At 39.8% G+C, this 27,563-nt stretch overlaps 1 long non-coding RNA gene across 6 annotated transcripts in view; it reads right to left on the reverse strand.

Moving 5' to 3' along the window:
* Positions 1-27,563, reverse strand: part of LOC147365488 (uncharacterized) — a 285,820-nt gene that overhangs the window by 87,088 nt on the left and 171,169 nt on the right. For 5 of the 6 annotated variants that reach the window (XR_015135589.1, XR_015135587.1, XR_015135594.1 and 2 more), the window contains one exon: positions 11,287-11,606. The exons of the other annotated variant lie outside the window; for it this stretch is intronic. This is a non-coding gene — a long non-coding RNA (uncharacterized LOC147365488). Of the gene's footprint in view, positions 1-11,286; positions 11,607-27,563 lie in introns of those variants that run through there. 6 annotated transcript variants of the gene reach the window in all.

The raw sequence follows: 27,563 nt of genomic DNA on the forward strand, positions 1-27,563 counted from the left end.
ACAAAAACTTCCCTTTTAGGTTGCTAATGTTGTGGATTGGAGTGCAGAGTGGTAAAAAGAGAGAATAATGGGCACATTAATTAACACATCTGTTAAGTAATCAATGTAGTTAGTAGAAAAATAGAGAAGATAGCAATTTTAGATTCAGTGACCAGAAGTGCCCTCACTAAGCAAGTGCCATTTTAGTAAAGATCAGAAAAAAGCAAATAGGTGGGGCACATGATTATCTGGGGAAATAGCATCAAAGCAGAGAAAACAAAGAGTGCAAAGGCCCTGAGGTACAGTATGACTGTGACACTGAGAAACAGCAAAAATGAAGTGTTATTGGAGCAGTCATCAGTTCTCATTTTTCAGAAGTTTTTGCCTTTAGTCAGATAAAGGAAGTTCCAGGAAGATGCCTTTCTGTGTTTGTTGATTTTCATTTGCCTCCAGCTCAAAATAACCTTCATGTCAAATAGCATATTTGAGGGTAGCACATTTCTGGTTCCTTATACAAGCAGAATGGAAAACAAAATCCTACCACTTTGTTGCTATACCTTTATCAATTCAGATCCTTGCCTTTCACATACATACAGGTGCTAAGTCCTGCAGAATCTTGCTGATTCTGCTTTAAGCTTAACAAGCTCTTAAGGCCGGGTCTGTAATGATTTATATACTGACAGCTTAAAATATTCCCTAGCATTTCTGTTCTTTCAACCAGAAGATCTCCATAGACTCTTTCCCCATGCAAATTTAATTGGCTGTTAGACAAAGTAACAAGCAGAAATTGTAGAAAGGTCATTCAAAGCAAGGCCAGGTTCCTCCAAGATGCTCCTTTTGGGGAGAGGAGGTGGAGAGGGTACATCTGAATTATCACTGTATTTCTCTTCACTTATCAAAGTAGGACAAAGAGCTTTTGTTGGTAGCAAAATGCTACCAAAATCCTGGGTGATTTTCAGTGGTAAGACAGCCATTCTTAAATGGAGAGAACAGTCTTTTCTCTCTTGTCATGAGAATGGAAAATTTCCAATTACCCTAGTGAGAAAAGGAAGCTGTTCTGACCAAGTTCTCACAAGTCATTGGTTGCTCTAACTTTTAATTCGTTTATCCAAAGCATATTCACTGAAGGTCATATTACCAAAATGGTCCAAAGCTAACTCAAGTCCCCAGTAGACATGTAAAGCTCATAATTCATGATGAAATGTCTACTGTCATTCTTAAATTGCTTAGGGACAATATTCCAGGCTTTTTATTGGAACCCAATTAAAGAGAGGCATTGATCAGCACAGGGAATACTGTAGAGGATTTTTCTTCCCCCTCTCCCACCTTTCAGGTCTCCCAGCCTATAAGCTAATTGGGAAAGTAATATATAGAACTATAAAAGTTTATAAAGCATATGCATATTAAATAATGACATAAGACAACAATATAATATATATCACAAGATTATATATATGGGCAAATAATATGGTATTGTACATTCACAGGAGGGAGAGGTCTTTGTGGGTTGGAATATGGTGGTAGCGGGAGGGAAGATCATGGTGGAGATTTGGGAAATTCAGATGGTTGCAAAACATCCAGAAAGGGCAGACAAAGCATCAGGAAAGGTTGTTCTTAAAAGGGCAGATAATGATGGTCCCCAGGAGCCTGAGAAAATACTTGGGGGAACTTGGGTTATCCCCCAAGATGGGTGTGCCCTCCTGCCTTTCAACGGGTAGAGGTTGGGGACGCTAACCTCACTGTGATACCCAGGAAGTGCCACGCCAGGGAGAACTGTTCCCCCAAGCACTCCACCAGTCCCTCTCAGTTCATACAGAATCATAAGAAAATGTTTCAGGAGTAAAGGTTTATATTTTAAACAATAACAAGCAAGCCATTAAATGTTTTGGAACAGACAGATAACTCTTTCCCACTCACCTCCCGAATAGGTATAAATTATTTCCAAAAAGTTTGTGGAAAACTGTAAGATTTTCCTCTGTGGTAGGCCAATGCTAAATTACCAATTAAAGGATTCTAAGGGTTCAGGCCAACAAATGTCTCCTTAAATCAGTGGTCACCTCAAAAAAACCTGTACCTTTGTTTGTCATATTTAATGTACTATATGTGTGTGCATGCTCAGTCAGTCGTATCTGATTCTTGGCGACCCTTTGGACTGTAGCCTACCAGGCTTCTCTGTCCATGGGATTTTACAGACAAGAATACTGGGGTGGGTTGTCATGCCCTCCTCCAGGGGACCTTTCTGACTCAGGGATCGAACCCTTAACTCATGGCTCCTGCACAGGCAGGTGGGTTCTTTACTACTGAGCCACCGGGGAAGCCCATTAAAGTATTATGACTTCTGTTAAAAACAAAGAAAACTTAAAATTTAAGGATAAGGTAAAAAGTTAATAGTCATTTCTAATTTTCTCTTGACATCTTATAGAATTAGATAAGCTGACTTTTTCAGGCAAGAAAATGGCGAAGCCCAGGCCGTGCCTTCAGAAAAGACACTGTCTCCTCCTGCCCAGATCAGTGGCCACTGCCAGTGAGCATTTATGGAGAGAACAATGATCTCTGGCAGATATGTGAATTTGATCATGCCCTGTCCACAGTTACTTGTTATGAATTGTTGCTTTACACATAGTTTTGAACTTTCCACTATGAAGGTATGTTTGCTAATCCAGAAGAATATTTATTTGAAAGTTTGCTGGTCTGATTTATATTAATAATAAGCATTTAGACATATGGTACATAGGCCTCCATTTGCACTCTTGCCTGGACCCTGAAAATATAAAATGAGAATATCCAGGTGTTCTCCTGTGTAAGAAGTCAAGTGCCAATGTGTGAGCATCCATGATGGGCCAGAAACTGACTCTAAATTGTCATTTTACTTAAACCTCCCAGCGATTTTATGAGGTTCAACAGATATATGAACAAACTGAGGATCAGAAAAGTTAACATCTTTGGCCAAGATCACATAGCTAATAAGCAAAGGCCTGGAACTCCAACAAAATCTTTCCAACCGCAAAGCATTTTCTTTCTACTAGTTATGCCTCAATTTAATCCAGTGTTGATGCAGGTAAAATGGCAGCTTAGCTGCTCTTCGCTTTTGTTTTCATTTAGAATGGGGAAAACGAACCAACAACTGCCTCCTTGTCCAAGCAGTGTCTCCTGGAGAGACCCAGACTCTACGAGCATGTCTTTTCCAAGTTCCTTGTAATAGTAATGAGATGCTTTCCCAAGGATCCCAAGGTGCTCCTTGGAAGCTCCTTTGGCTTCTAGGAGTACCAACAGATTGTCTCAGTGCTGCAAATCAGGAGGACAAAACTGTTCCTCACTCGAAGATAAAGTGGAGGAAAAGCAAACTGCTGGATAGGGAGTTGTATTCTGAAGTCATGTGTGCGTGTGTGTGTGTGTGTGAGAGAGAGAGAGGCACTCCTTTTACTGTTCAAAGACCACCAGCAACAGCCAAGCTTGTGAACAAATTCCTTCTGCTGACAAATATCAGAACCTTTTAAAGAGTTTTATTCTTCATATTTTAAAAGTAGCTTCTTTTTACTTTTAGCTCCACTGAAAAATGTAACTGTCAAAGAAGTGGATCCATTTCCCTAATACTTTAATTATCTTTCAAAATCACATATCTGGTCATGTTATTCCCCTACTTTAAAATGCTTCAGGGGGCGAGGGTGGGATGATATGGGAGACTGGCATTGAAACATGTATAATATCATATGTGAAATGAATCGCCAGTCCAGGTTTGATGCATGATACAGGATGCTTGGGGCTGGTGCACTGGGATGACCCAGAGGGATGGTATGGGGAGGGAGGCGGGAGGTGGGGTCAGAATGGGAAACACGTGTACACCTGTGGCAGATTCATGTTGATGTATGGCAAAACCACTACCATATTATAAAGTAATTAGCCTCCAATTATAATAAATAAATTTATATTAAAAAATAATAATAATAAAAATAAAATGCTTCAGTAGTTCCAACCACCTAGTAGATCAAATCTAAGTTCTCAAGATGACATTCAAGGTCTTTTAATATCTGAATCAGGCCAATTACTTCATCTTCAGTGCTTGCCATTTCCTGCATGATCTATCCTTTAAAATAGGCCAAAAGAGGTGCCATGCCCCAAACAGGCCTCACCTTGTCACATCAAGGGCTTACACTGAGGTCCCTGTCTTGTTCATTATGCCTCAAAATTGTATTTATTCTTGAAGATGCATTTCAGAATAATCTATACACTAAAGCCTTTTCCAACCTAGACAAGTGACTACCAAGTTTTGAAATACAAACATAAATAAGGGAGTCTTAATATTGGATTGCTCAGTTTTACTTTGTCAAGTAAGAATACACACACACACACCTGTCATAATATATAGGGCAAGTTAGAAACAAAAAGGAAGCATATAATCTCAGAATAAATGACCTTTTCAAGTTAATAAATTTTGTTTTTATAAAAATCTCACTCATTAGGTTTTTCTTAATTTTCTCATTTGCCACAGGTAAACAAACCAACAAATAAGCCATGGACTTACATTTGGGAACTGTCCGAGACTGCGGATAGAATTATTTCATTAATTGTCTTCTAATGTCTGATGTCCAATGTCCAATGACTGATCAAAAAGTTCCTTCAGTTTTTTCCATAACACCTTATGAAAAACCCCAGCGAATATTTTGGCCAACCCAATACTTCATACAGATTTGCTATACTGAGTTGAAATTTTACGGAATCTCTTTTACTCTCTTCTCATTGAGTTTTGAATTTTTGAGTATAGGGATTATCATTATTATTCTCCATATTCTAAGCATCTGGTACATCATAGGTGCTCTATGAATATCTGCTAAATTAATATTCATACAAGTGACTCTGCATGTAGAAGGTATGCCAAGGCAGACCAGTCCCCAAAATCTTCCTTGTCATTCTGGTTAAAGAATCAACTGCCACTGCATGAGACACAAGAGGTGCAGTTTGAATCCCTGGGTCAGAAAGATTTCCTGGAGTAGGAAATGGCAACCCCACTCAAGTATTCTGGAAAATCCCATGGACAGAGGAGCCTGGTGGGCTACAGTCCATGGGACCACAAAGAGTTGGACACAACTGAGCACAAGCATAGTTCCGTTTCCAGATGTTTCTTATTATTGATATTTCCTGCACCATGTAATGTCATCTGTGAGACACTCTCACACAAGGTGCTGAACAAAATGTCAAGCAATGTTCCCGTAGGTTATAATCATCCTCTCCTTTATCACCATCCTTTAAAGGCATGGGCTTCCCTGGTGGCTCAGATGGTAAAGAATCCTCCTGCAAGGCAGCAGACCTGGGATCAATTCCTGGGTTGGGAAGATCCCCTGGAGGTGGGCATGGCAATCCACTCCAGTATTCTTACCTGGAGAATCCCTGTGGACAGAAGAGCCTGGTGGGCTACAGCCCATGGGGTCTCAAAGGGCTGGACACCACTGAGTGACAAGGCACAATTTAAAGGTGTCCTCTTCTGTGTAACCTTCCAGGGATTTTTACAAAATGAGCATTTCACCTGCTTTTTGTGGTCATTAGTTAGGATGGCTTAGGTTATAAATAATAGGAGTGCAACCCAAACTCAATTAAACAAAAAAGTAATTCATTGATTTATGTAACTGAAAAGTTTCTCGGCTAAAGCTTGACTCAATAGTTCACTGATGCCATTCTGAACCTAATTTCTCCTTATTTTGTCTTTCTGCCTTCAGTGTGGTTTTATTCATGCAGCACTGGTTCCTCTCATGGTCTTGAGAAAAAGAGCTATCAGCATCTCCACACACTATATACTTTTTATTCCTCATATTTCAAAAAAGAATATAATTTTCCCTTCATTCCCACAAATTCAATCTAATAATAGTTTAGGTTACCTGACCACATCTGAACCGAGGCTAGTGGAATAAAATGGAAAGACTAATTACAATCTTAAGCTCTAACACTGAAGCTAGAACACAGAGATAGAGTCCACTCTCCAGGAAACATGTAAATTCCCACGTGGAACCATAGGGTTGCTGCAAAGAAATAGAGCGGTAGCAGTTGTTGGCACAAATGTCCTTTACGTTCTGTACAAGTGATCCTTTTCTGGAGATATAAGTATTCTCAAAACATTAGGACTTTCACAAATATGGTTATTTTAAAATCTTTCTCTCTTAAAGAAAATGATACCTTCCCCAAACTCTTATCCCACCCCCACAAAAAGCAGTCACATTATTCTTTCTTTAACAAAGTAGAATTTAAAGACCTCTTCTAGAAAAAAGATGGATGATGATAAAGGAGCTGTTTCAAGAGCTGACCCAGAAAGTAATGATTAATTATATTCTTTCAGGCTGAACTGTCCAATGTATTAATACTAGAGGTCATCATCTTTCTTCTAGTTTCTAAAGAGGCCAAAAGATTCTTTGCCTGTGGCAGTGAGATATGAATGGAAGGTTAGTCACTTGATCTTTCCACAGAAGCAATAATTCACTGCCTCCAAGAAGAGCTTTCCAAGGAAGCACATTTGAGGGACTATATAAAACCAGTCTTCTCATCTAAAATGGACAGATTCTTAGAAGCTGTTTTAATGATCATCTGCTTTTACCTGAAGAATTCAGATTGGCTAGCCATTTAGACGAAATTCCCCTATGGACTAAATCAGATGGAGTATTATGATCTAAGAAATGACTAAAGGTTTCTTATCTTAAAGGGATAATAAGACTAAAATTTTGTCATAGAATTTTTAGTTAACTCAGATTTCAACTCCAGTTAGATTTTTAATTACCCTTGAAGTAAACTGCTGTAGTAATGACCCCAGGGAATTACGTCTTTCCATATCCACACACACTGGGTATTACACACACACACACACACACACACACACACACACACACACACTGTGCTTACCTGGTGGCTCAGTTAGTAAAGAATCCACCTGTGTTACAGGAGTCTGCCTGAAATGCAGGAGTCCTGGGTTGGATCACTGTGTCAGCCAGATGTCCTGGAGAAGGAAATAGCAACCCGCTCCAATTTCTTGCCTGAGAAATCCCATGAGCAGAGGAGCCTGGAAGGCTAAATACAGCCCCTGGGGTCACTAGAGTCAGACTTAGCAACTTAATGCCTTAACAACTAAAGCACCACCACCACCACCACACCCACCCACACACAGATTCTGAGCTTGGCCATATGACTTGCTTTGGGCGATGGAACATTATCAAACATCACAACAAAGGCTTGTAAAGCACTAGCCTAATGGGAACTATTCCACCTTTATGTGGAAAAGCTCTGGGAGGATATGAGAGCTTATGGAGTCAAGTCCCTGCTGTTTCAGCCACCCCAGCTATTTAAGACATCCTTGGACACAACTGACGGAGAATGCAATGGCACCCCCCTCCAGTACTGTTGCCTGGAAAATCCCATGGACGGAGGACCAGGGTAGGCTGCAGTCCATGGGGTCGCTACAAGTTGGACACGACTGAGCGACTTCACTTTCACTTTTCACTTTCATGCATTGGAGGAGGAAATGGCAACCCACTCCAGAATTCTTGCTTGGAGAATCCCAGGGATGGGGGAGCCTGGTGGGCTGCCATCTATGGGGTTGCACAGAGTCAGACACGACTGAAGCTGACTTAGCAGCAGCAGCAGCCAAAGCCCAAATGCACATATAAGTCCCACCAGCACCGTGTGGAGCAGAAATGAAATTTACCAAATTGAGCTCAACCCATACTGCCATGATAAAGAATTATGAGCAAATAAATGGATGTTGTTTTGAGGCACTAATTCTTGGGCTACATTGGTAGATAATAAACTATAACTGGCATAACTCTTAAGACTTTAGAACAAGTACACACCTTAGCCTACACAGTAGATGACCAATAAATGTTTAGTGAATTATTTAATAAATTAAATTAAATAAATCTAATTGTGCTGGTCATCCATTTGAATTGTATATTTGTAAAAAGCTTTTCTAACAGAATATCAGATAAGATAAAAGGTTTCACAGAAAAATTAATTTGGCCTTTATTTATTCAAAAGAAGACATATAGGATGCCATCTTCTAGTTAGTCAAGTAAAGTCACAAAGTAAACTTTAACAGTAAAGGAAGTAATTGACCTGTAATACTTAGTTTGGTTTCTGACCCTTGATATGTGTTATGTAACCAATAACAATGAGGATGGCTTTGAATACTGATGATGACTGTAAACTTCTCAAGGATGGGGCTATTTTAGTCCATATTTTATTCATGGTACATTATTTACAATATCATGAATATATTTTGAAGGTGAGGTTCATTATGACGAGGATGATAATATTAGATAATGAGTAGAGCAGGGAGGATTTTCAAATCCTAAAAGATGATGCTGTGAAAGTGCTGCACTCATTATGCCAGCAAATTTGGAAAATTCAGAAGCGGCCACAGGACTGGAAAAGGTCAGTTTTCATTCCAATCCCAAAGAAAGACAATGACAAAGAATGCTCAAACTACCACACAATTGCACTCATCTCACATGCAGCAAAGTAATGCTCAAAATTCTCCAAGCCAGGCTTCAACAGTGTGTGAACCATGAACTCCCAGATGTTCAAGCTGGATTTAGAAAGACAGAGGAACCAGAGATCAAATTGCCAACCTCTGTTGGATCATTGAAAAAAGCATGAGAGTTCCACAAAAACATCTATTTCTGCTTTATTGACTATGCCAGAGACTTTGACTGTGGATCACAACAAACTATGGAGAATTCTTTAAGAGATGGGAATACCAGACCCCCTGACCTGCCTCCTGAGAAATCTGTATGCAGGTCAAGAAGCAACAGTTAGAACTGGATATGGAACAACAGACTGACTCCAAATAGGGAAAGAAGTATGTCAAGGCTGTATATTGTCACCCTGCTTATTCAACTTATATGCAGAGTACATCATGAGAAATGCTGGGCTGGAAGAAGCACAAGCTGGAATCAAGATTTCCAGGAGAAATATCAATAACCTCAGATATGCAGATGACACCACCCTTATGGCAGAAAGTGAAGAGGAACTAAAAAGCCTCTTGATGAAACTGAAAGAGGAGAGTGAAGAGGTTGGCTTAAAGCTCAACATTCAGAAAATTAAGATCATGGCATCTGGTCCCATCACTTCATTGGGAAATAGATGGGGAAACAGTGGAAACAGTGTCAGACTTTATTTTTTGGGGCTCCAAAATCACTGCAGATGGTGATTGCAGCCATGAAATTAAAAGACGCTTACTCCTTGGAAGGAAAGTTATGACCAACCTAGATCGCATATTGAAAAGCAGAGATATTACTTTGCCAACAAAGGTCTGTCTAGTCAAGGCTATGATTTTTCCAGTGGTCATGTATGGATGTGAGAGTTGGACTGTGAAGAAGGCTGAGCGCCGAAGAATTGATGCTTTTGAACTGTGGTGTTGGAGAAGACTCTTGAGAGTCCCTTGGACTGCAAGGAGACCCAACCAGTCCATCCTAAAGGAGATCAGTCCAGGGTGTTCATTGCAAGGACTGATGCTGAAGCTGAAACTCCACTACTTCGGCCATCTCATGCGAAGAGTTGACTCATTGGAAAAGACCCTGATGCTGGGAGGGACTGAGGGCAGGAGGAGAAGGGGATGACAGAGAATGAGATGGTTGGATGGCATCACCAATTTGATGGACATGAGTTTGAGTGAACTCCGGGAGTTGGTGATGGACAGGGAGGCCTGGCGTGCTGTGATTCATGGGGTCACAAAGAGTCGGACATGACTGAGTGACTGAACTAAACTGAATCTTTCCAATTATCTTATCTGTTAGACCCCCTAGGAATTTTACTTTAATGATAGTAGTTCAACGAATTCTCTCTTCTATGCCTAATAATCTATTGTACTCATCTCTCATGCTTATAATTTCAAGGATTATGTTCTTTATTCACAGATGTCTGCTTTGCTCTTTTGTATTCTATCTAATATTTTTATACAATTTTATTTTTTCATTGTGCTATGTATTTATTCTTTATCTTTCCAATTACTTTAAATTTTCTTATTTTATAGTTTCTTTCTGATATATAACGCTTAGATCTTAGAATACTAAGTATTCTGTTGGTTGTATCTGCTCAATCTTGATATATAATATGTAGTTTTTAAACATGAGTTCATCTTCAAGGTTAAATATTTGTTCCTTGGGATTCCTATGTTTTCTAGTTTGTAAAATTATTAGAATGAAATGATTTCAGCCTTTTCGATGCCTAGAGAATAAGGAGATTCAACAGTTCGGCACCATTTTTAAGGACCTGATAGGATGCCACGTCCTTTTTGGCTACCTCTGGACAGAACCCCAGGTTCCAGTCCAACTGCACCCCTCCGTAGTTATCTAACTAAGACAAACTTGCTCCTCCCCTCTCCCAGATAACGTGTCTTATAGTAGCTGTAATTCCTAATGTATCCTAAGCACACAGTCAGAATCAGTCTCTACATAGTCATCTTTCTTTCTGTTCTCTCTTCTTCTCCATCTTAAGCTTTTGCCCTTCACTCCCCTCCTTTTGGTAACATGTTAATCCAATTTGGTCTCTGGCTCTACCTCCTCAAATTCCTCCTCCTCCATGTGCACTGGAATGACTTACTACAATCCTGTTTTGAGTTACAAAGTAAGGGTGTGCTCAAATGACTCTGATCTCAAATGGGAGCACACACAGTATATACACAGCATTTGGGAGGATTTTTCACATTATAAAATTTATTCATGAATCTGAGACTAAGTTTTATGAAGAATAAAAATAACAAAATTGGCCTTCAGAATATTGGCCTTAAATCTACCTAACAGAAGAATTGCCAAAAACCAACAATAATGGTTCTACAAACATTTAAACTTGGGGTAGAAGAATGGTGGGCTCAGTCACTCAGTCATGTGACCCCATGGAATATAGGCCCCCAGGTTGCTCTTGCCCAGGGAATTTTCCAGGCAGGAATTCTGGAGTGAGTTGTCATTTTCATCCTTTAGGGGATCTTCCCAACTCAGGGATCCAATCTGCTTCTCTTTCATCTCCTGCATTGACAGGCAGGTTCTTTACCACTGGCACCACCTTGGAAGCCCCAGAAAAAAGGTGTAGTTCCAGAGAAACTAAAAATGGTTCATTTTTCTGACAAGATTCTTGATAAAACAGTATCAATAAAAAAAACTGCAGGGTCAAAAAAAAGGGGCCTAAGTCTCTAAAATTAATGGTAACTGTATTTCCCATTAAGTAAACTCACTAGAAATAGCTCTATGTGAACAGCAAAAAAAAAAAGTTTTTTTTTTAAACTGAGTTTCTGAATTTAGAAATGAGAAAATTGATGTGCACACAGTTCTAGAGGATATCTTTGAAATTTCTCTTTATTATACAAGTCTTGGAAAATGAAATCAGCTAGTAAAGGGATGGTAGGGACAAAGCAGAGATCTCCATGCCATTACCCACAACATCCATGAGGGAGAGAAACTGGGAGCAGAAACCTACTCCCATAGCCACACATACTGGGAAACATGGAGGGAGTGCAGGGGTAGAGATGGTTAGCGTTGTATCCACTCATTTAGCAATAATCCATGAGAACTGTCTTCATGGACGGCACTGCTGTGCTGAGCAGGGAAGGAGATGAAAACTATTTCAGATGAATCCTCTATCCTCTAAAATTTTCTAATCTGGTATAAAACAAAAATAGGATAAAATGTCACATCAAAGTTCCACATGAGTAATACAGTAAAAAGTTAAACACATCCAGGAGATAGAAAAAAAATTTTTTTTTCAGTTTTTAAAAACCTACTTCTGGTTAAATAAATAAGTAAAAGTTTATTACCAGTTAGGCAGGAGATGGGTGGGCCCTAGAGTGAGCCCCTGGAGCATGTTCCCTGTGGACAGAAACCCCGTAACAGCAGGATCGAGAAAGGAGCTGGACCCTGCCCAAATAAAAGGTAAAAAGACCACGTATTTCTCTTTCTCAAAGTCAAGAAAACCCTCCTGACTACACATAAACAGAAAGACCTGCTGGAAGTCAAAAAGAGAGGGGGCATCCCCCCCAGAGTAAGTGATGCCAACCTACCCTCAGGCCTTTTCACTAGAATCCACCTTGGCTACGAGATGCGCACACACACATGGGAGGATCCTGAGATAAACCAAATATAGCTTCAGAACCAGAAACCCAGGAAATGTCCCACAGAAGTGATTCAAACTGCTAGGTGGGCACGGCTCTCTCTGATCCCTCCCACGGGTCTATCCACATGTGCCCTTTTCCCTCCTAATAAGCACTTTCCTTGTTTCACACTAACTTTCCATCTCAATGTGGAGATTTATCACTTAGCTGGCAGAAAGAGCCTTGTCACTGCCCACTGGTCCTTGTCACTGGTCCACACCTCGCCGTAGTCTAGCAACTAGGGTTCAGCGGTCTCACTGACACGGCCCTACCTCAGTCTCTGACCAGAGACCAAAATCACACCTCAAGCTGTTGCAGGCTGAGACTACCCGAGAGCACTAGCACTTCCTGACTCCAGGCCAGGAATTCCCTGAAGACGCTCAAGTTTTCTCAAATGTTTAGTCAGAGAAAAAGCAGCCCCAAGCCTGTCATCCCCATTTACGTCTTCAGCATAAAACAGAAGAAGGGCACTCTCAGTGTCGGGAACACAAGACCGTCTGAGAGGCCACACCTCCTCATGGGCAGCTTCAGCATACGATGCTCTGTCAAGGAAGCAGCTCCCTGATCTGCTTCAGCAGCTGGTCACAGCTGGCCACCCCTAAAATGCCATTCTCAGTTTCTTGGATCTAATAGAAAAGAAACAAAATGCTATCCAGAGCTACAAAGCCCCATTCAACATCATCCAACAGCCAGGAATCACCCCCTTGATGGGACCTGACGCCCTGGCCAGGGAGATTTAGCCTCGGCTCTTCCAGCACACAGCTGGGGCCTCCTGGACAGGAATTTCACTTCTCAGGGTTCCTGCCTGCACAGTGAACAGCAGCACAGCAGAGATTATCTCTAAAGCCCATCTCGTCCTGGATTTTATGAGACTAAGAGATTTCTAAACTGCCAAGTGCCACACTGCTCATTTAATGAGAACATTCACATAAGCTAATCTCAGCAAAACTGTAGAGCTGCTAGTGCTGTCTTAAATAGGAATTTACTACAGACTCACTCTTCTTCGCTTTTCCTGGATGTTCATAGAGAGCCCTGCCCTCTACAACTTGGGTAAATGGGTATTATTTTCCCCTCTTAATCATCACACAGCAAGTCTCCAAATCCAAGTGCAAAAACAGTGGCTCCTCAGAGGCGACAACATGCAATTAGAGGTCTGCAGTTTTGCATATTCCAAGCAAGCAATTTAAAATGTCAAATAGTGAGCCATTTCTCTGTGCTCCATAAAGACTCCCCCTGATTCCCCCAGACAACCCATTTGCAGAATTGCTAGTAAATCAACATAATTTGTTTTCCCTGAGACTGTGTTCTGCTAGGGAAACCTCCTTCAAAACTGCTGAAGCTGCTGCAATTATATAAAATTATTACATCTCACAATAAGGAACTTCCCTATAATTGGTCATGCAAATGAGGGACAATAATATATATATAATTTAGACAGTCTGACTGTTGTTCCTAAGTTAGTTTAATTTCGTCAGTGTTCCCTGTGTTTCATAAAACCCCAGAATTCTACAATTCAGCAGATATGAGCTATCCCAGAGACAGACATTTTGCATGCACAAATTCAAATATTTAGTATGTAATTCATGTTAAATATTTGCAGTATTTAAATGCAAATATACCATCACTGTGATGTCTGTCACAGCAGAATGGAGAATAATTAGACTTCATTTTAATGCAGTTGACAGGCAGTTTTTCCAAAAGTCTCATAGAAAGCCTGCAGGCAAGTCAACAGTGGCCAAGTCCACACACCTGGCACCACCAAAGAAAATGGATCAGAGTCCAAGGTGGGGAACTTTGTGATGCTCTTTCCCCAGAAGACAGAGCAGCCCTAAGACTCACCCTTGAATGGTATACAGGTATGGAGAGAGACTTGCTCAAAGAATGTCCCCGAAATGTAAAAAGGCAGTAAATTCTAGTGGCAAAAAGAATACTCAAAGAAACTCAAGAACAGTGGCTCCTAGAATAGCTTTGACTAGATCTAAGATCATCATACCTATGATAAATGTTTGCTATTACACACAAGTTAAGGCAAGAATGTAGTCTTAGGTCAGGGGTTGAATTTCAGTTTTAAGGTATTAGCTGCATGAGTCTTTTACAAGGTTCTAGCTCTCTGAACCATAGCTTCTTCATCTATAAAATGAATTTGGTGACAAGAAGGGAGGATTAAGTGTTTACCTGGTATACAGTCAATTGTAAAACACTTAGCCTACACACAAAAATTAAGACATCCCTAGGCAAGGTTGTGAAATGAGTTGAGACTGCCTAGAACCCCTTCTCTCCCCGCATTTTTTTTACTTTTATTTAAACTTACACCCCTTCCTTTATGCTATTTCCTTCTCCCAAGCATAATTTAGCCACACTAAGATTAGGGAAATACAGAGTATTAGCAGTATTTATACTCAACATGCTATAGAAGCTGCGAGCACAATATCTAGATTCAGACAGATCTGGGTTCAAATCCTGATTCCATCCTTCTCTAGTAACATGACCCTAGGCAAGTTAATTCATTTCTTTATGTCTCAAATTCTCCATCTATAAAATGGGGATAATGCTAATAACTACCTGTACAGAGTTGAGGTAAAGACTAAAATGTTCATGACATGGTTAGTATTATGTTAAAGTGAGCATCTAATGGGCTTCTCTGGTAGTTCAGATGGTAGAGAATCTGTCTGCAATGTGGAAGACCCGGGTTTGATCCCTGGGTGGGGAAGATCCCCTTGAGAAGGGAATGGCTACTCACTCCAGTATTCTTTACTGGAGAATTTCATAAATAGAGGAGCCTGGCGGACTACAGTCCATGAGTTTGCAAAGAGTATGGCTCTGGTTATATTTAGTCCCTCATTCTGCTAATAGCTCAATAGATAGATACATAAATCTATCTTTACACAGGAACTTGAACCACATTTCCCTTCTCCTGCTCAACTGATTTATAAAAATCCATTACAGTCTTTATATTCTACCTTTTTCAATTTTACTTTGTTCTCTTGAGTCCTGCATGTACTTCCCTTATTCTGTCCAATCTTTCTGTAGAGGAAAAAAAGGCAGTCCCTTGAGTTCTACTTCCCTAGGAGTCCACCCTCAAATTTCTAGCATCATTAGTTACTTCTCATTCATTCCTCTGTGCCTCCAATTATGCAATAATCTTCGAATGAGCATCTCTTATTTGCCAATCTTGGTTAAGAGCTGGGAATACAAAAATAGCAGAAACTGCCTTCAAACAGGTAACTGCAGGATGGATCCAAGAGATACATTTGAAAGACATTAAGGAGTCAAAATCAACAGGACTTGAGACTGATGGATGTGGCAGGCTAGGAGCAAAGTTCACTCTTAAATTCCTCCCCAAGTTCCTTTAAGAGGTTGTGTATGAATATGCTTTTGTCTGAATATTCTCTCTACCAAGCACCACTATAAGGAGTATTAACATAATGGGGAGACACTTTTAGCTTCTGAAAATACACAGACACACACACACATGTATTTTCATGGAAAAAAATTTTTTTTGTTTTTTTTTTTAGAAAAAAATTTTCTAGCTGAAATAGGCAGAAACTGACTCATGGAAAGCAAAACTTAGGTACATAAATACAAGATTAATAAGATGGTTTGGGACCTTCAGAGTCTTTAAGAATAATTTTTCATCTCAAAGTTGTGAAGGTCTTTTAAGAGCCAGGGTTCTACTGATGAAAAATACAAAATAGCCTCACTGAATGTGCTTCACTCTGCAAAGGAAAGCAAAGGCTATTCTGGAACTGCACAGTTGAGTCAACAAGCAACTAAACTTAAAATTGCTCTGCAAAAATAATATAAAAGGTTAACAGCTAGGCGATGACTTGCTTACCGTGTCCTTATAAGGCACATAAGGAAAGGGGATGGGGTTGTGAGATCCGGGAAAATAGGGATGAGAAAGTAAAGATAGGAAAGGAAATGTTTATACTGGAAGATCAGTGCCTCCTAGTAACATGGCTGCAGCCCAGAGCCAAGAAGAAAACAGGGTTGGTATGTGGTACATATGTTGCATACAGATAGATCCCAGAGGCAGCAACATGTGCTTCCAGAGTTGTTTGCCTTTTCTGCAGTATAATCCACGTTTCTCACCCTCTTTGCCTCCCTAAAACTCAGTAAAGTCTATTTAAAACCTTTTGCACCCATTAGGTGAATGAAGAGGGATAGGGAAGCATCTCAATAATGTGGAAAAGCTTCCTGCAGGCAGGCAAAAAAGAAAAGGCAGAGAAGCCCAGAGCAGTGATTCAAAGGGAAGTGTGGCCAACAAAGAGACTCGGCAGTGTCATCCTTGCAAGGAGGAGTCGACTTCCTAGGCTCACAAAAGCTACAGGCTCAGATGATTGTTTTTTGGATGTTAAAGTAAAGAAGTAACTGAGAAATGCTAGCGATCTTGGGGAAACTGGCACACAAGGAAAGTTCTTACAGAAGAAAATGAGCCAGGTTTATAAGAGAAGGTCAGAATGCAACCTACTGCATACTGAATCTACTTCATTCAATAGGGCATAAGCAAAAACTCAAAAGGTCACAAATCCCAGGCCTCCCTCCCCAAAGAGAGTTTCTAAGGGTCTTCAACCTTCATAAAGACATGGTTGAAAGATGCTATGAGAAGGAAATCAGCAAAGTTCAAGAATCCTAGTCAGGAGCTTCATTCTCCTGTTTATTTCTCATATCAGGGATGTCCTCAGAGATGCATGAAGACTTCCCATTCCCAGAGAAGATTCATGACAGAAACCCAAAGGATTGTCAACTTTTCTGCTAAATGTCGTGCAAGATGGGAAATCTGGTACTTCTCTTCATAGCCTTCTCCAATTTTTAAATCACTTACAGTCAAAGAGCTCTTATCATCAAACCAATTATCTCGTACAGCAATCCTAGCTCAATCCATCTTCCTCCGACTCTCCATGGAAAAGAAGAGCCACTAGCCAGCACTCTCTGAACTTCTCTACAGCTGTGACTAAAGAGTCACAGCGTGACCCCTTCTCATTTTCTCACACAGGCTAGACAACGCTAATTTTGCCTCCCGGACCATTTCTCCAATGTATCCCCTTCACAGTTTCTACTGTTTTAGCTTCTCTGGCTTTCTGCATCTTCATGTTAAATTGAAAAGCAAATCAGAAACAGTACATTTAAGACCAATAAAAAGCAGACTAAGAAGATAGATGACTTCACTTTCATAGCATAATTGTACTGATGGCATAGTCATTTTGAAACTTTCTCTAAAATGTCATTATGCACTCAACTTTGGAAACCTGTATCCATTGTGTCAATCTGCTGTGTGCTGAAGCAGTGACATTTTCAATTCTGTTAAACAATGCTTTGCTCTACTGAAAGATTTCTAAAACATTTAGTTTAAAGGGACAACCCAGAGGGATGGTACGGGGAGGGAGGAGAGGGTGGGGGGTTCGGGATGGGGAACACGTGTATACCTGTGGCAGATTCATGTCGATGTATGGCAAAACCAATACAATATTGTAAAGTAATTAGGCTCCAATTAAAATAAATAAATTTATATTTAAGAAAAATCCAGTTATTAGAGGAGTTGCTCAGGGAATCTACCAGGCACACCTGAAAGTTCACCTTGACACTGAAAACAGTTATTTTCGGTCAAAGCCATTCTTTTTCTGATCAGGTCATTAAGGACCTCTATCTGCCTGATCAAATCACATTTCCTGACATCAGACTTGAGCCTTGATCAACCGTCCTCACAAAGGAATCCTCCTTTGAAAAGTGCTCTCCCCTTTCTTTCTGCAGCCTCACCCTCTGGTTTTCCTCTTCCCTCTTTACTATTGCTTCTCATTCTCTTTGGCCTACTCCTCCTCTTCCTAAAGTTTAACTCCTAAAGTTTCTCAGAGTCATCTCAAGACATCTTGTCTCCTTTGAAGCATTCATAGCATCCTTTATAGTTTTAATTACCACTTATAAATCAAGGACTTCCAATGTGTAATTCCAGTCCAGGCCTTTATTTGAAACTTCATAAAAATATATCTAATTTACTCATCAATATCTCCTTTTAAACATCTAACAAGCAACTCCAACTCCTTGTGTCTAGGACTGAATATATAATTACTCACTTCCCACTGCTTACTCCTACACCTGAAAAATCTGCTTGCTGTGCTCCCTACATTTCCTGGCTCAATAGCTGCTCTTGAAAGAAACCTACTGCCATCACTAAGACCTTTTTCATCCTCCACATTCAATTAACCACCTCGACTTCCTAGACTTCTCAAATGCATGTGTTTTGACTTTCATGGCTCCCTTCTTTATCCCAGTCACTACCACCTCTCTCCTGGACTTCTGAAAAACCCCTAAATGGTCTCCCAGCCCTATTCTTATCCTCTCCAATAATATCTTCACTTTGCAGTCAGGGTGATGTTTTAAAATACAAAGATCACAATGTCACTGCCTTGCTTAACATTCTGCAGTGGATTTCTATTTAGTATGAAGGATCAGAAATGTTTAACAGTGTCTGCAAGCCCTGATCCTGCCTGATCTACCTTCTGCCTGTTTTCTAACATGAGCTCTCATAGCCCTTCTTCTTTCTACATTACAGCCACACTGGTCATCTTTCAATTTCTCAAATGTATCAGGCTCTTTCCCATCTCATAGTCTCCATATGCATAGCTCCCTCTGCCTAAAACGCTTTCCCACCTATTTTTCTGATTACTGTTACTCTTGTCTAATGTGTTAGCTGGAATAAATGTCCCTTCCTCAAAAAAATATCTCTTGATCCCTGTACTGAGTGTGGCAAAGACAAGAGTAACCACCACATACTCCCGGTGCTCATCAATATTTTTCCAGAATTTCCTGCTGTTAGACAGGGTTTTGTGACTAGCTTCAGTCCACTTGCTGGGGATAATGACATCACTCTCATCTGAAGGATTTACAACTGAGTAGAACATCTCCAAATTCTCTCACTTGCTTATGCAGCTGAAAGCAGAGAATTTCATGATGGTAGACTTGTAAGATTATAACATGAGTGAGAAATGAAACTTTGTGGAATTAAGCCACTGAAACCTTGAGATTTTTTTCACCACAACATAGTTTAGCTCAAGAACAGTCTGTTAGATCCCACAGTATCCAGTCTCATATCACCTTGTATTATTATTAATAACAACTTGGCATCCAGCACAGTTTTGACATTTAATAAGCTCTGGAAAATACATGTTAAATAAGTAAACAAATGAGTAAAATACCAGACTGTACAGATTGAGAATGATTTCCCTTCAAAGAGGTAAAAAGGATTTAAGACAACAGAGTAAAATTCTTCGTTAGGATTCACAGAAGACTCTGGAGATTTATGGTCACCTCTAATATGATCCTGAGGACTTTACTCATCTTCCGGAGGAACAGACGATGAATAGCAAAGACATATGTAGGTAAAATACCCTGACACAGTCCCTTTCTGGAAGACAGAGTAGATGTGTATCATAAGGATTATTTCTTATGCCTGCTTTGCCCAGAAACCTAGCTAGATAAACACAATGCTAAAAGAGATTTCATGGGTGAAGAAACAAAAAGCCTACTAGCTTCCCTTTTCAGCTACATACACAAATATAAAAGGCTATGAATGAAATAATTGATCATTTTATTAATTCACTTAAGATATTAGCATAATAATAAAATAACTTTAATCTTAATAATAAATAAGCAATAACAAATATTAGAAAAAATAAAAATCTGTTTTTGGCTGGAGCATGGTGCAAGTTATAATTGTCTCTCAGAATTTCATTTCTGTGACGTGTTACTCTAAAAGAATCATCTTGGCTAATTTTAAGTTGGGTACATTTAATTTTATTCATTTAAAAATTAAGTATTTCTAAGTACAAAGATAGGAGCAACCTCCCCTACATGTAGGAGGCCACCCACCAAATCTCTAGGAGGGCTAAAGCCTGGCTCTGCACCTACACCACCCAGGCTCCATTCAGCCTTCTGGAAAAGCACCAGGAAACCACATAAGCAATGCTCTGAAGATAAAATCTTCAAAATTAAGGTGACAAAATGACAGCTAATGTCATAGTCAATGAGGACCCAGAAAATATAATTAAGAGAATTATGATTAGGAAAAATGTAGCAATTACCACACACAACAACAGGGCTGCCATGCCAGAGTTAACCATCCACAACTTCAAGGACACAAGGGATTTAGACACTCATGGTATATTTTCCCAAATTTCTTGAATTTAATGCTTAATTTATTCCTATTCTTTCTTTTTTGTTAAAAGTTTACAACTACTTAGGGATCAACATGGCAGAGTAGAAGAAAATTGAGTTCACTTCCCCCACCCCCAAAGACATCAAAAATACATCTACTGCTGCTGCTACTGCTAAGTCACTTCAGTCGTGTCCGACTCTGTGTGACCCCATAGACGGCAGCCCACCAGGCTCCCCCATCACTGGGATTCTCCAGGCAAGAACACTAGAGTGGGTTGCCATTTCCTTCTCCAATGCATCTACAGTGCGGAAAAATTCTCACTAAAAACAAATAGGAAACTGGCAGACAGATTTATACACCCAAGGCTGTAAGTAAAGATTCACCTGGAGGCAGTTAGGAAGAAAACAGAAGTGATGGCTTTGGGACTTGTACACCTGAAGGGGACCCAGAAGAGGAGGGGATTACATAGGCACAGAGATTCTCCCTGGAGACTGAGCAGTTCAAACTACACACTGGGCCCCCTAGCCTGGAGAAAACTACTGGCAAGACAAGCCCCTTAGCTGGTTTGAAAACCAGTGGGACTAATAGGAGGGCTGGAGAAAATCAAAAGTTTCACTCATGAAGATTGTGCACTCACTTACTTACTCCTGGGGCAAAGCAAAAAAAGTAAATTGAAACTACCTGGGACTCTGGCTAATTTCCTGCAACCTACCAAGCATGCACACTGGCCCACACCAAACAACTCCCCTCTTGCTGTGCAAGGAAGCTCCTCACTAGGGTGAAAGCCTGCCACTGCCAAGGAGGGTGCTCAGTTCCAAGGCTCTCAGACCTGATACTGAGTCTGAATGTGGAGAAGCAACCATTGCTGGTGCTTGCAGGGTCAGCTGACTGAGAGAGGTCTGGAGCTCTGGCTTGTGTGCCAGGACCGTCCCAGAATGCAGCCTGGCCCACACCAAGCACCTGTTCCAGCCACTCTGGCTGAACTGCTGTTCCCCTTTGGGGTGAATGTGCCATCTCTGGGATGGGGGAGAGTGCACACTTAAACGGAACAGGAGAAACTTGGACCCAATCCTCAGGGCTTCTACTCTAGAACCTTGTAACACAATTCTACCCATCAATAGGGCAATGTTGGTCACTGAGCATCAGAGAGGCCCCAATTCACAACTGGTTCATGACTTAGAACCTCCATCTCCAACTCCACTTCTCACCAAGAAAATAGCTTCCAGCACAGCCTGGGGAAGACATGACCTGTGTTCATCTCAGATCCACCTCTCCCACCAAAGCCACTGGGCACACAGAGACTGCATATGAATGCTCCCATATAAGGACATCCCTTCAAGAATGGGATAGTGAACTATTTTACCTTATTTCATAGAGAAAGGCAAGCAAGCTGAATAGAGGAGCTTGTTTCAAATGAAAGAACAAGAAAAATATCTGAAAAAGCAATTAATGAGACAGAGATAAATAAGTTACCAGAAAAAGAGTTCAAATCATTAGTAAAAGGAATGCTAACTGAACTAGGGGAAAGAAAAGATGCATACAGTGACATTTTTATCAAGGAACTAGAAAACATAAAAAAGAATCAGTCAGATGTGAAGAATACAATAACTGAAATGAAAAACACACTAGAAGAAATTAAAAGCAGATTTAGTGATAGACAAGAACACATAAGTGATCTGGAAGACAGAATAATAGAAATCACCTAATCAGAAAGCCAAGAGGAAAAATAAAATTTAAAAATGAGAACAGATTAAGGGTCCTCTAAGAAAGGCTTTTGAGTTCCTCTTCACTTTCTGCCATAAGGGTGGTGTCATCTGCATATCTGAGGTTATTGATATTTCTCCTGGCAATCTTGATTCCAGCTTGTGTTTCTTCCAGTGCAGCATTTCTCATTATGTACTCTGCATATAAGTTAAATAAGCAGGGTGACAATATACAGCCTTGACGAACTCCTTTTCCTATTTGGAACCAGTCCGTTGTTCCATGTCCAGTTCTAACTGTTGCTTCCTGACCTGCATACAAATTTCTCAAGAGGCAGATCAGATGGTCTGGTATTCCCATATCTTGAAGAATTTTCCACAGTTTATTGTGATCCACACAGTCGTATTGATGCTTTTGAACTGTGGTGTTGGAGAAGACTCTTGAGAGTCCCTTGGACTGCAAGGAGATCCAACGAGTCCATTCTGAAGGAGATCAGCCCTGGGATTTCTTTGGAAGGAATGATGCTAAAGCTGAAACTCCAGTACTTTGGGCACCTCATGCGGAGAGTTGACTCGTTGGAAAAGACTCTGATGATGGGAGGGATTGAGGGCAGGAGGAGAAGGGGACCACAGAGGATGAGATGACTGGATGGCATCACTGACTCGATGGACGTGAGTCTGAGTGAACTCCGGGAGTTGGTGATGGACAGGGAGGCCTGGCGTGCTGTGATTCATGGGGTCGCAAAGAGTCAGACACGACTGAGCGACTGATCTGATCTGATCTGAAGAAAACATCAAGTGTATTAACATTCGTATTACAGGAGTTCCAGAAGAAGAGAAGTGGAAAATGATAAAAATGTATTTGATGAAATTATGCCTGAAAACTTCCCAAACATAAAGAAGGAAACAGATATACAGGTATAGAAAGAAAAGAGAGTTCCAAAAAACATGAAGCCAAAGAAATACACACTAAGATATACAATTATCATAAGATGGAAAATGTATGATGAAGAGAGAATTCTAAAGGAAGCAAAAGAAACACAGAGTCATATAGAAGAGATTCCCCATAAGACTGTTAGTTGATTTTTTGCAGAAAAAAATTTAGAATTTAGGTCAAAATGGACTGGCATGATATATTTAAAGTGATAATAGGGAAAATCCTACAACCTAGGGAAATCTACTCAGCAAGGTTGTCATTTAGAAGGAGAATGAAAGAGAGATAAAGAACTTTTCAGACAAGGAAACAACAAAAGACTTCATCAATGATAAACCACCCCTACATGAATTAATAAAGAGTCTTCTCCAAGTGGAAAAGGCTACAACAAGAAGCAAGAATTTACAGGAAATGAAAACTTCCACTAGTCAAGGCAAGTATATAGTAAAGTCTGGATCAAACACTTAAATAATGGAAAATGAAGAGTAAATGAAGAAAATTATAAAATACAGTGCATTGTATGTTCTTACCAGTTAAGAAATAGACATGTAGGAGACATAAGTAATGATAGAAAAAAAAATAAAACACAGGGGAGAAGAGCTCAAAATGCAGATCTTTTAGGGTGTGTTTGAATTTAATGACAGTTTTTAAAACTGGATATAGTTGTAAGTTAACATACATGAAACACATGGTAAGCACAGGTCAAAGACCTAAAACAGATACACAAAAACTAGAGAGAAAGGAACACAAGGGTACTGCTAAATAAAATAATCAAACCACAAAAGAAAAAGCAAACAGAAGAAACAGACAGAGAACTACAGAAACAACCAGAAACAAAACAGCAGTGAGTATGTACCTATGTACCTATCAATTATCACTTTAAAAATCAATGGACTAAACCCACACATCTATGGACACTTTATTTTTGACAAAGGAGGCAAGAATATACAATGGAGAAAAGACAGACTCATTCATAAGTGGTGCTGGGAAAATTTCACAGCTACATGTAAAAGAATGAAACTCAAACACTTTCTAACATCACACAAAAAATAAACTTTTTTTAAATCCAAAACAATGGATTAAAGATTTAAATGTAAGGCCAGAAACTATAAAACTCTTAGAGAAAAATATAGGCAGTACATACTTTGACATACATCAGAGCAAGATCCTCTTTGACCCACCTCCTACAGTAATGAAATAAAAACAAAAGTAAGCAAATGGGACTAAATTAAACTTAAAAGGTTTTGCACAGCAAAGGAAACAATAAATAAGATTAAGAGACAACCCTCAGAATGGGAGAAAATAGTTGAAGATGAAACAACTGAAAAAGGGTTAATCTCCAAAATATACAAGCAGCTCAATAGCAGAAAGACAAATGATCCAACCAGAAATGGGCTGAAGACATAAACAGACATTTCTCCAAAGAAGACATGCAGATGGCCAACAAAGACATGAAAAGATGCTCAACATCGCTCACTACCAGAGAAATGCAAATCAAAACTACAATGAGGTGTCACCTCACACCGGTCTGAATGGTCATCATTAAAATATCTACATACAATAAATGCTGGAGAGGATGTGGAAGAAAGGGGAACTCTCTTGCACTGCTGGGAGGAATGTAAATTGACATAACCACTATGGAAGACAGTATGGAGATTCTTTAAAAAACTAAGAATACAATTACTATATGACCCAATAAACCCACTACTGGGCATATACCCTGAGAAAACCATAACTGAAAGAGATGCCTGCGCCCCAGTGTTTGTTGCAGCACTTTTTACAGTATGTGGGACATGGAAGCAACTTAGATGTCCATGGACAGATGAATGGATACAGAAATTTTGCCACATATATACAATGGAATATTACTGAGCTATAAAAAAAGAGCCCAAGAGCCTATTATATAGAGTGAAGTAAGTCAGAAAGAGAAATGAACATTGCATAGTAACGCATGTGTATGGAATCTAGAAAGGTGGTGTTGATGAACCTATCTGCAGGGCAGCAATGGAAATGCAGACATAAAAAATAGACTTGTGGACACAGGGTGGGAAAGAGAGGGAGGGACTAATTGAGAGAGTAGCCTGGAAATATAAACATTACCATGTGTAAAGCAGATGGCCAGTAGGAGTTTGCTGTGTAATGCAGGGAGCTCAGCCCAGTGCTCTGTGACAACCTAGAGGGGTGGGATGGGATGGGAGATGGGAGAGAGGTTCAAGAGGGGCAGGACATGTGTATACTTGTGGTTGGTTCATGATGATGTATGGCAGAAACCTCACAATATTGTAAAGCAATAATCCTCCAAAAAAAAAAAAAGAAAAACTACCTCTGTCCCCCAAAATAATAATGGACTAAATGCCCCAATCAAGAGATGTAGGATTGAATACTGGGAGAATATAACATTCATTAACATCTGTTATCTGTTATTACATAATATACATAACATAATATATTATAACATATATGTGCTTAATATATATTGGTATATTGGGTTCCATAAGATGCTACAGAAAAATCCAAATGAACTTTTTGACCAACTCAATGTATTATAACATATGTACATATGCATGATATAGAAGCATATAATATAGAAGTACCTAAATATAACACAGAGATAGTAACAGACATAAAATAAGAACTTGACATAATACAATAAAAGTAGGGAACTTTAACACCCATTTGCATCAATGGACAGGTCAGCCAGACAGAAAATCAACAAGGAAACAGTTGTCTTAAATGACACACTAGGTCAGCTGAACTTAAGAGACATTAAGTTCAGATACAGGACATTCTATCCAAAACAGCAGAAAACATTCTTTACAGCTGTACATGGAAAGTTGTCCAGAATAGATCACATTCTAGGCCACAAAGCAAGTTTGAACAAAATTTAAAGGATAGAAATTGTATCAAGCCATTTTCCACCTAAGATGGAGTGAAACTAGCAATCAACTATGGAAGAAAAATGGGAAAAACACAAACATGCAGAGAGTAAACAACATGCTACTAAAACACGAAGGTTCAATAAAGAAATCAAAAGCAAATCATAAAATTTTGAGATAAATAAAGATGAAAGCACAACTGTCTAAAATCGATGGGACACAGTGAAAGCAGTTCTAAACTGGAAGTTTATAGTGACATAGGACTATTTTAACAAATAAAAACTTCAAATAGACAACTAACCTACCATGTAAAGGAACTAGAAGAAACCAAGTCCAAAATCAGTAGGAGGAAGGAAATAATAAAGAACAGACAAAATAGGGGGAAAAAAACACAACAGAAAATATCAATGGCCCAAAATATGTAAGCTATATAATTGCCCATCAACAGACGAATGGACAAAGACATGAGGTACAAAAACACACACAAGAGAGGAATTATAGTTCCAACCTAAAGGCAGTCTGCTGGCAGAATTCACTTTTCATTGGGGAGGCCAGTTTTTTCTCTATTAGGGCCTTTGATAGACTAAATGAGTTCTGCCCATACTATGAATGGTAATCTGCTCCAGTGAAAGCTCACTTATTTAATCAGATCAAAAAATTATCTCCACAGAAACATCTAGAGAAATGTTCAACCAAATATCTGTGTACCTTTGCATACCCAAGTTGAAACAAAATCAGACATTACATGCATAAGGACACAATATTCTTTTAGGCTTACAAATTTTACCACATATAAGATTTCCCTATAAAATGTGTTAAATCACAAGCCAATAATATGCACAAGACCCTAGCATTATTGACTACCATTTCTGATTCTGGTGATTTAACGATAAATTTTTAAGAAACTACTCCAAGATCTTCTAAGTGTCTTCAAAGGGGCCTCAGAACATCTCTAAGGATTGGAGGGAAGCCCAACAGAAACCTTTCTATTTTCTCAATATTTTCATAAAGGTAAAGCTAGGGTAAAAAAAAAACAAACATCAAGCTTAGACTTGAAAAAGTAAAGAAGTCATAAAAGGATAATAATATGCCATCAAATAGGTAGGAAACAAGGAAAAGCAGTTCTGTAATTTCATTTCAATATAGAATACAATTAGGAGTAATATATGCTGCTGCTGCTGCTAAGTCGCTTCAGTCGTGTCCAACTCTCTGCGACCCCATAGACGGCCTCCTACCAGGCTCCCCCGTTCCTGGGATTCTCCAGGCAAGAACACTGGAGTGGGTTGCCATTGCCTTCTCCAATGCATGAGAGTGAAAAGTGAAAGGGAAATTGCTCAGTCATGTCCGACTCAGCGACCTCATGGACTATAGCCCACCAGACTCCTCCATCCATGGGATTTTCCAGGCAAGAGTACTGGAGGGGGTGCCATTGCCTTCTCCAAGGAGTAATATATAGATATAATTGTATACACACACACACACACACACATATATACTTATCTCCAGATTTTTATTGCAGAATCTTCTGGAAATAATATATTCTTCTTACCCACTGCTCCCACATTAAGGCTCAGTCCAAAACTCATGGCTCTGGGATCTCACCATCACCTGGAGAACTAAAGACTGTGGTGTGCTCCACAGGTATTCCTCCAGGACTGAAGGATCTGATCCTCTGGGGATCACCATGGCTGACAGCTCTCAATTGTCACCTCTCTCCAGAAATTGTTTCAGCTGAAGACAGCTTCTTACCCCAGGCTGCACCTCCTTCCTGGGGGCAGCCTGCATCCAGTGACAATCAACACAAGAA

Source organism: Bos grunniens, chromosome 10 (assembly GCF_055505025.1).
Source record: "Bos grunniens cultivar Pamir isolate PY7600 chromosome 10, Bosgru_T2T1.0, whole genome shotgun sequence".
Taxonomy (NCBI): domain Eukaryota; kingdom Metazoa; phylum Chordata; class Mammalia; order Artiodactyla; family Bovidae; genus Bos; species Bos grunniens.